A 7,401-nucleotide genomic window follows, 5' to 3' on the forward strand; every position below is an offset into this window, starting at 1 on the left:
ATATAAATATTCCCCCCCCCCCTCTTATTTAATTATATATATATATATTTCCCCTTCTTATTTATATATATTCCCTTCTTATTTAATTTTATATATATATATTTTTTCCCTTCTTATTTAATTATATGTATATATTTTCCCCTCTTATTTAAATATATATATATATATATACACATGCACAGTATATATGTGTGTGTGTAAGTAGTTGGCCTATCAGCAGCGTGTCATTTCTGTTATCCACGCGCTGCGCGGTGTCTGATTTAACTGCCTGGAGGCTTCTCTTATCTGCACATGATAGGAAATGTTCTCTATGCCAAGTCATTTCACTAACGTATGACCGCTCCACGTCACGGCTCGTGTATGTGAATGTAGCCACCCTTTCCTACTTGCCTCCGAGACAGACTACACATCTCCATGCAAACTCATTTGGATCTATGGGAGTTGTATGCATAGAGAGGAGCGTGTGACCCAACAATAAGGGGCTCTACACAAGTAGTGATGAAGCACATCAGCGCAGGATTGGGCGCACACACCGGACAAACAAGAAGCTGGAAAACAACGGTAAAAGGCTTTAAAAAAGAAAGAGAAAAAAAAAAAAGAGAGCCATGATATACTTACTATTTCAGAATGATTGATGTAAAAAATGAGTTTAGTGTTACTTTAACACTTTTATTACCTGTTGATCCTGCCAGTAAATCAGTTTTTTTTCCATATTCCGCTACTTTATAAAACTGCTAGCTCTACACTCTTTAAAGCGTATCTAAACCCAAAAATCCAAATGTAATATATTGCAGTTTACTAATCCCTAAAGCCTAAGTTTGCCTAAAAGTAAGAGAATACAATATAAGCACAAGGGACATTCAGTGTGATTCTTTCGCCCCTGATGCCCCCCCACCCACCAACCACCACCACCATAATCTTCACATGCTGGGGGGGCTAATAGGACGGAGTAGCTGGACCTTCTTTCATAGAAACTTACTAAATTGCACGCGGTTTTGGGGCATTCGTGCTGCTTCCCCACTCATTTGAATGGGTCACGTTCAGTGGGTTTGTTGAACTGGACAGGGTGCCACCCTCCTTGGCACATGGCCACCCAACACCGCAGCCATCAAGCACACAGCTGCTTTGCCAGCAATCTCTGCAGATATATGTACAGTGCTATATAATAAAACCAAACCCTGTATCACAATCATAAATGTTTATATTAAAAGTGTCTGTTAGTTAGTCCTCATGCACACTTATTTATATAACGCCGTCAATTTATGCAATGCTTTCTACATATATATTGTACATTCACATCAGTCCCTAACCCTCAAGGGGCGTACAATCTAAGGTCCCTAACCCTCAAGGGGTGTCCAATCTAAGGCCCCTAACTCACATTCATACATACACATACTAGGGCCAATTTAGACAGGAGCCAATTCACCTACCAGCATGTCTTTGTAATGTAGGAGGAAACCGGAGTACCCAGAGAAAAACCACACAGGCACAGAGAGAACATGCAAACTCCAGGCAGGTGGTTGGGATTCGAACCAACGACCCTAGTACTGCCAGGCGAAGTGCTAACCATTTAGCCACTGTGCTGCCCAGTTTTTGGCGTTTCACTTTTTTTCTACAGACAGTAAACCCCCCAGCATGTTATCCTATGTGTCCATACATACATAGACTGGAATCAATGTTTTTTGGCTGGGAAAACCTGAAGAAACCTGAAGACAGCACTTGCCAAGGAGGACGGAATGTACCCTGGCCTGTCCAACCTAAATAGGAAACTTGCTGATGTTGCAGACGTAGGCCTTGAGCTTTCCCTACTCCTCAGGGACCTCTCCCTGCCACTAGTGCTGTCCCTGACACACAGGTATGCTCTCCCTACACTAGCCACTTTGCAAATGTACACCAAAATCTGGGGGCAAGAACTTAAACAGACTCTGCGTGACCCAATATGGCCACCAGGGTCACCTGGATGCAGCATAGCCAACCAGAATGCTGCTTCAGGGAACCATTGAGAAACAGAGTTTCCTTTGACTTTCCCTCCAGCTGCATTGCCTCTCCAGACGAGCGCCACCTACAGTGGAGAAAATAGACTGCACTTGCCTACAGATGTGCTGAGCTCTCTCTTCCTCCTGGGCTCTATGATGATGTGCTGAGCTCTTTCTACCTCCTGAACACCTGCCCATAAGGATGGTGTACTGAACTCTCACCCCTTCCTGGGCTTCTGCTCATATGGGTTGTGAGTTGGATACATTTTGTCTTTTAGATGATTGCTATAGGATTGTGCCTTCTGAAGCAGAGGAAGTACTATGACCTTGAGGAAGAACCTGCACAGTAGACATGTGCTTGCTGGAAAAATTTTATTTAGTTTCACATCCATTCGTTCATTGAAGAAATTAGTTTTGTCACATTCAGACTCGTTTTCGGAATTTGTTTCTTATCTTCAGCATTAATTTTGTATATTTAGAATAGCTGGTTGTTAAGGAGCAGGAGGGCCTAGGGGCGGACTGACCATTTGGAAACTCGGGCACTGCCCGAGGGCCCGGGGTCAGTAGGGGGCCCCATGAGATGCCCCTGGTACCTTTTTCATAGGCTTTTTTGAGTTTGGGCAAGGACACAGGGGCCCCATGATCCCCTATTGCCGAGGGACCCATGAGTTGTCAGTCCGCCCCTGAGGAGGCCGCTGCGTCTTTAACCCCTAGACGCCGAGCGCACGCAAATATGCGGCCTCCCGTTGTCTGGGCCTTGACGCCGAGCGGCCGCATATATGCGGATCATTTGAAAACACATATGTGCTGAGAGCGTGTGCCTTGGGCTTTCCCAGCACATACGTCTGTGACTCACTGAAAGGTCCCGATCTCCCCTTGCGATCGGGACCTTTTCCGATCATGTGACCGCCGTGATGGAATCTATATAATGATACAATGTATAAGAGAATGTATATAACGATACAATGTATAATAGGATGTATATAATGATACAATGTATAATAGGATGTATATAATGATACAATGTATAATGGGATGTATATGATACAATGTATAATAGGATGTGTATAATGATACAATGTATAATAGGATGTATATAATGATACAATGTATAATATGATGTATATAATGATATAATGTATAATAGGATGTATATAATGATACAATGTATAAGAGAATGTATATAATGATACAATGTATAATATGAAGTATATAATGATACAATGTATAATAGGATGTATATAATGATACAATGTATAACAGGATGTATGTAATGATACAATGTATAATGGAATGTATATAATGATACAATGTATAATAGGATGTATATAATGATACAATGTATAATAGGATGTATATAATGATACAATGTATAATAGGATGCAGGGTGGATAAAAATCAATGATTTAAAAAAAAAAAAAATCTGATTTTTTTTATTTAAATCTGATTTTTTTGATTTAAATCAGATTTTTTTAAATAAAATGCTTTTTGAGGAAAATATATTACCACCCAAAGGTTATTCCATCATGAAATAAAGATTAGTTTTTTAATTATGTAGAATAAGGCTGTATGTGTTTAATTGTTTTGGTAAATAAATTCCAAGAATCCATTCACATGGTCATGCTCTTCCAGAGGTTTTTGTAAGATTATTGGGCAGTTTCTCTGCCTACAAGATATTATCACAGATGATTGGTTTACTTTTGCAGTTCTCAAAACTGAATTTGACTCAGCGGAGATCACATGCCTCTTCTTCACAGCAAAAATGTTATAACATGAACAGAGTTAAGAAAAAGACCTTCATCCTAACTTCTACAAACCTATGAATACAGAATCAACCCCTTCAGTGCTAAATTTCAAGAAGTTCAGTGAATAGAATAGAAACAATATTTATCTGATTGTTTGGAGTGGAATAGATCTGCACAAGAAGAAAGTGAAACTAAGTGCGAGGAGGGAGGGGCTGACAGTGCGAGGAGGGAGGGGCTGACAGTGCGAGGAGGGAGGGGCTGACAGTCTAAGTTTCTTAAAATATATATATTTTGTTTAGCCAAATTAGTTAACAAACATGGATGTTTAAGCAAATACCATATGCTGGAATGTTATTGTTTCAGTTGAATAAATCTATTTAAATTGTTATTATTAACGTAATGATTATTTTTCTCCTTCCTAAGTACAACAGAAAAGTTGTCCAAATATGAATGATTAACCTATTAAACTGGGGATAAAAAAAACTAATATGAAAAGTTGTTATTCTAAAAATCTTCATCTACTTGCATATTAAAGTTATACCAGCAAGAATTAGTCTTTATGTAGAAAACTAGGATTTAAATCAAGCCTTACTGACTAGGGATTTAAATCGTGATTTAAATCATGATTTAAAGCAGTTTGATTTAAATCACATCCACCCTGATAGGATGTATATAATGATATAATGTATAATAGAATGTATATAATGATACAATGTATAATAGAATGTATATAATGATAAAATGTATAATAGGATGTATATAACGATACAATGTATAATAGGATGTATATAATGATACAATGTATCATAGAATGTATATAATGATACAATGTATAATAGAATGTATATAAGGATACAATGTATAATAGGATGTATATAATGATACAATGTATAATAGGATGTATATAATGATACAATGTATAATGGAATGTATATAATGATACAATGTATCATAGAATGTATATAAGGATACAATGTATAATAGGATGTATATAACGATACAATGTATAATAGGATGTATATAATGATACAATGTATAATAGGATGTATATAAGGATACAATGTATAATAGGATGTATATAACAATACAATGCATAATAGGATGTATATAATGATACAATGTATAATAGGATGTATATAATGATACAATGTATAATAGGATGTATATAATGATACAATGTATAATGGAATGTATATAATGATACAATGTATAATAGGATGTATATAATGATACAATGTATAATAGGATGTATATAATGATACAATGTATCTCTCTCCTCCATTCATAGAGAGAGAAAAAAAAAACAAAGGGGACTGGGCTGTACAGTGACTGATCACTGTGATAGCCAATTAGAGGCTATCACAGTGATCAAGTGACCCAGAATCGGGAGTCCTGAGTCCCGATCGTTAGAATAGGACCTGAGGCTCTCAGTGACACCGCGGTCTTTGGGAAAAAAAGCCCAGTTCTGTGAGGTCGCATATTTGTGTGACATCGGTGTCAAGGGATTAAGCAGTATTCCACACCAAAATGTAAAAAAATTGTGTGGGGTCCCAGCCAAAATCCAAACCAGACCCTTATCTCAGCATGCAGCCCGGCAGGTCAGGACATTTATATATATTAAGATAGTTATTTAAGAGGTTATTGAATAAATTAGCGTGTCACCCAATGTATGGTCTCCATTCAGTAGCCAAAAGAGGCATACAAAAAAGGGGGGGTTTGTGAAAAGAGATTCACAGAAAAGCGGCTACATAGTGAACAGAACGTGACACACAGGAAGAAATTTCCAAAAATTATGCTTTATTACACATATAAAAATATGACATATGGGCTTTCGCCCTGGTTTACCATCACCTCAGTTGAGACAATACACACAGACCTAAAACCATTTAAAATGACACCAGAACCGGTCTAAATGTATGTGCAGCAGGGAAAATGGCTACAAGAGTCTAGTGTCCCTGTAGCACAAACACACAAGTGAACACTTCCCTAGGGAGGTGTATCCAAAAATTATGCCATGGGCATACCATAATAGAGGATATAAGGGATTAAACAGTAACCATATAGGCAAATCCCAATCAAGGAATCCAAAAATTATACTATAGATATGTATGTCACATGTATACAATAAAGCAAGCACAATATGCGTCAAAAAGGAGAATAGCAGGCCTCAGGCCTGTATGAAGGAAGACATAAATGTCAAATATATTATACAATACATTCCTGTGCCGGCACAAGTGGTTGGGGCCCATTCATCTGTAATATAGATAGCTGTTTCCTAGAGCTCTTGGATGGGAATATGCCCCATTTATTTCCAGGATGGAGGAAAAGATGCACAAAGCAGCACTCTGCTTGAAATGGTTTCTTCACCACTATATGTGGACTATACACCACTTTTGTAGGAAAAAACAAGACACATCCCAAAGACTCTTCTGCCTGTTGAAATATATATGGTGGTATATCTTGTATCCTATACAACGCACCATGATGTCCCCATCCTGTAGTGAAACAAACAATGTGTGGGAAGTCACTGACAGAGCTAACACTCTATAGAAGATATATAGGTCATATAGATCACAGAGGACCATATATCTAATGTCCTGTAACAATCCACTCACCACCTGTGCTATGGATAACAGGAATGAAAGAGAAGTCCTTCATAGGTACTGCCATACAGGGCCAAGGTGGCCAAGGAACCACCGCTGACATCCGCCGATATACCGCGGGTTCCAGCCCCTTCTCGGCGCTTGTGCTGCTTAAGCTTGCCTCATGGCATGTGAAGATGGCTTCCTCCTTATGGGTCAGCGTGCGTTCCACCTAGTGCGCATGACCGGAAGTGACGTATCTGACGTATGACGTCAACGCGTTTCGCCGATGGGCGTATCTCACTCAGCTTCGTCAGGACCAATGAAACAACCGCATTTCAATTTTCTATTTATAGTGGGTGAAGACCCACCCATTTATGCAAAAAACCCAACCTGCAGTTATTCCTAATGGAAAAAAGAGAGGGCTAAATACTTAGCACAGCTGCTGGTCATTGTTGAATATAGTTAAAAAGACAGACATCTGGAGACAACAGAGGGGGGAGAGGCTTTAGCAATTTGGACGGTGCATATATTGATCAAAAAAACCAGAATTAAATATATTCGTCAACTAAAGCACCCATCACACTCTAACCAGAAGATGGCGATATTAATCAGAGAATCAACAAGTCTATCCACTGAGTCTAATTATCAAAAAAAACCCCATATGAATTACCATAACATACCACAAGATCGCTTCTCGGCCTTTTGGCTAAGATCAAGTGTAGTATCTGTTCTTATCAGTGTCCAGTGGGGGTGCTCCCGACCATTCTAGTTTACGGGGATGGTTGTTGTATAGTACCCTCACTGGTATGATGGGGGTCCGGAAGGCTAGTACCGGAGGGACAGAAACCAGGGAGCGCCATGATTCGTTCTGGGGCCTTGGGAGTAATTCCTCTGGGGAGACCGGAAAGACCCAGTACCTCCTGATCTGAACATGCTACCTTGGTCTGGCCAGGGGCCGGGGACGCAAAAAGTCCGCAAACTCAGTGCCCCCTGGGGAAGACGCTCTCAGGGGTGTCACTAGTAACACTTGGGTGTGGGACCCCACGGTGTGAAGATGACACATGGCCACTGTTTTTCACTTCTTTTTGCACAGCG

General features: G+C 39.5%; 1 pseudogene; it reads left to right on the forward strand.

The window, feature by feature from the left end:
• Positions 1–6,992: 6,992 nt before the first annotated feature.
• LOC149437433 (U2 spliceosomal RNA) lies at positions 6,993–7,107 on the forward strand (annotated as a pseudogene).
• The last annotated feature ends 294 nt before the right edge of the window (positions 7,108–7,401 follow it).

This window comes from Staurois parvus, unplaced genomic scaffold (genome assembly GCF_062004578.1).
Source record: "Staurois parvus isolate SC_StPar_1 unplaced genomic scaffold, SC_StPar_1.0 ptg001288l, whole genome shotgun sequence".
NCBI lineage: Eukaryota > Metazoa > Chordata > Amphibia > Anura > Ranidae > Staurois > Staurois parvus.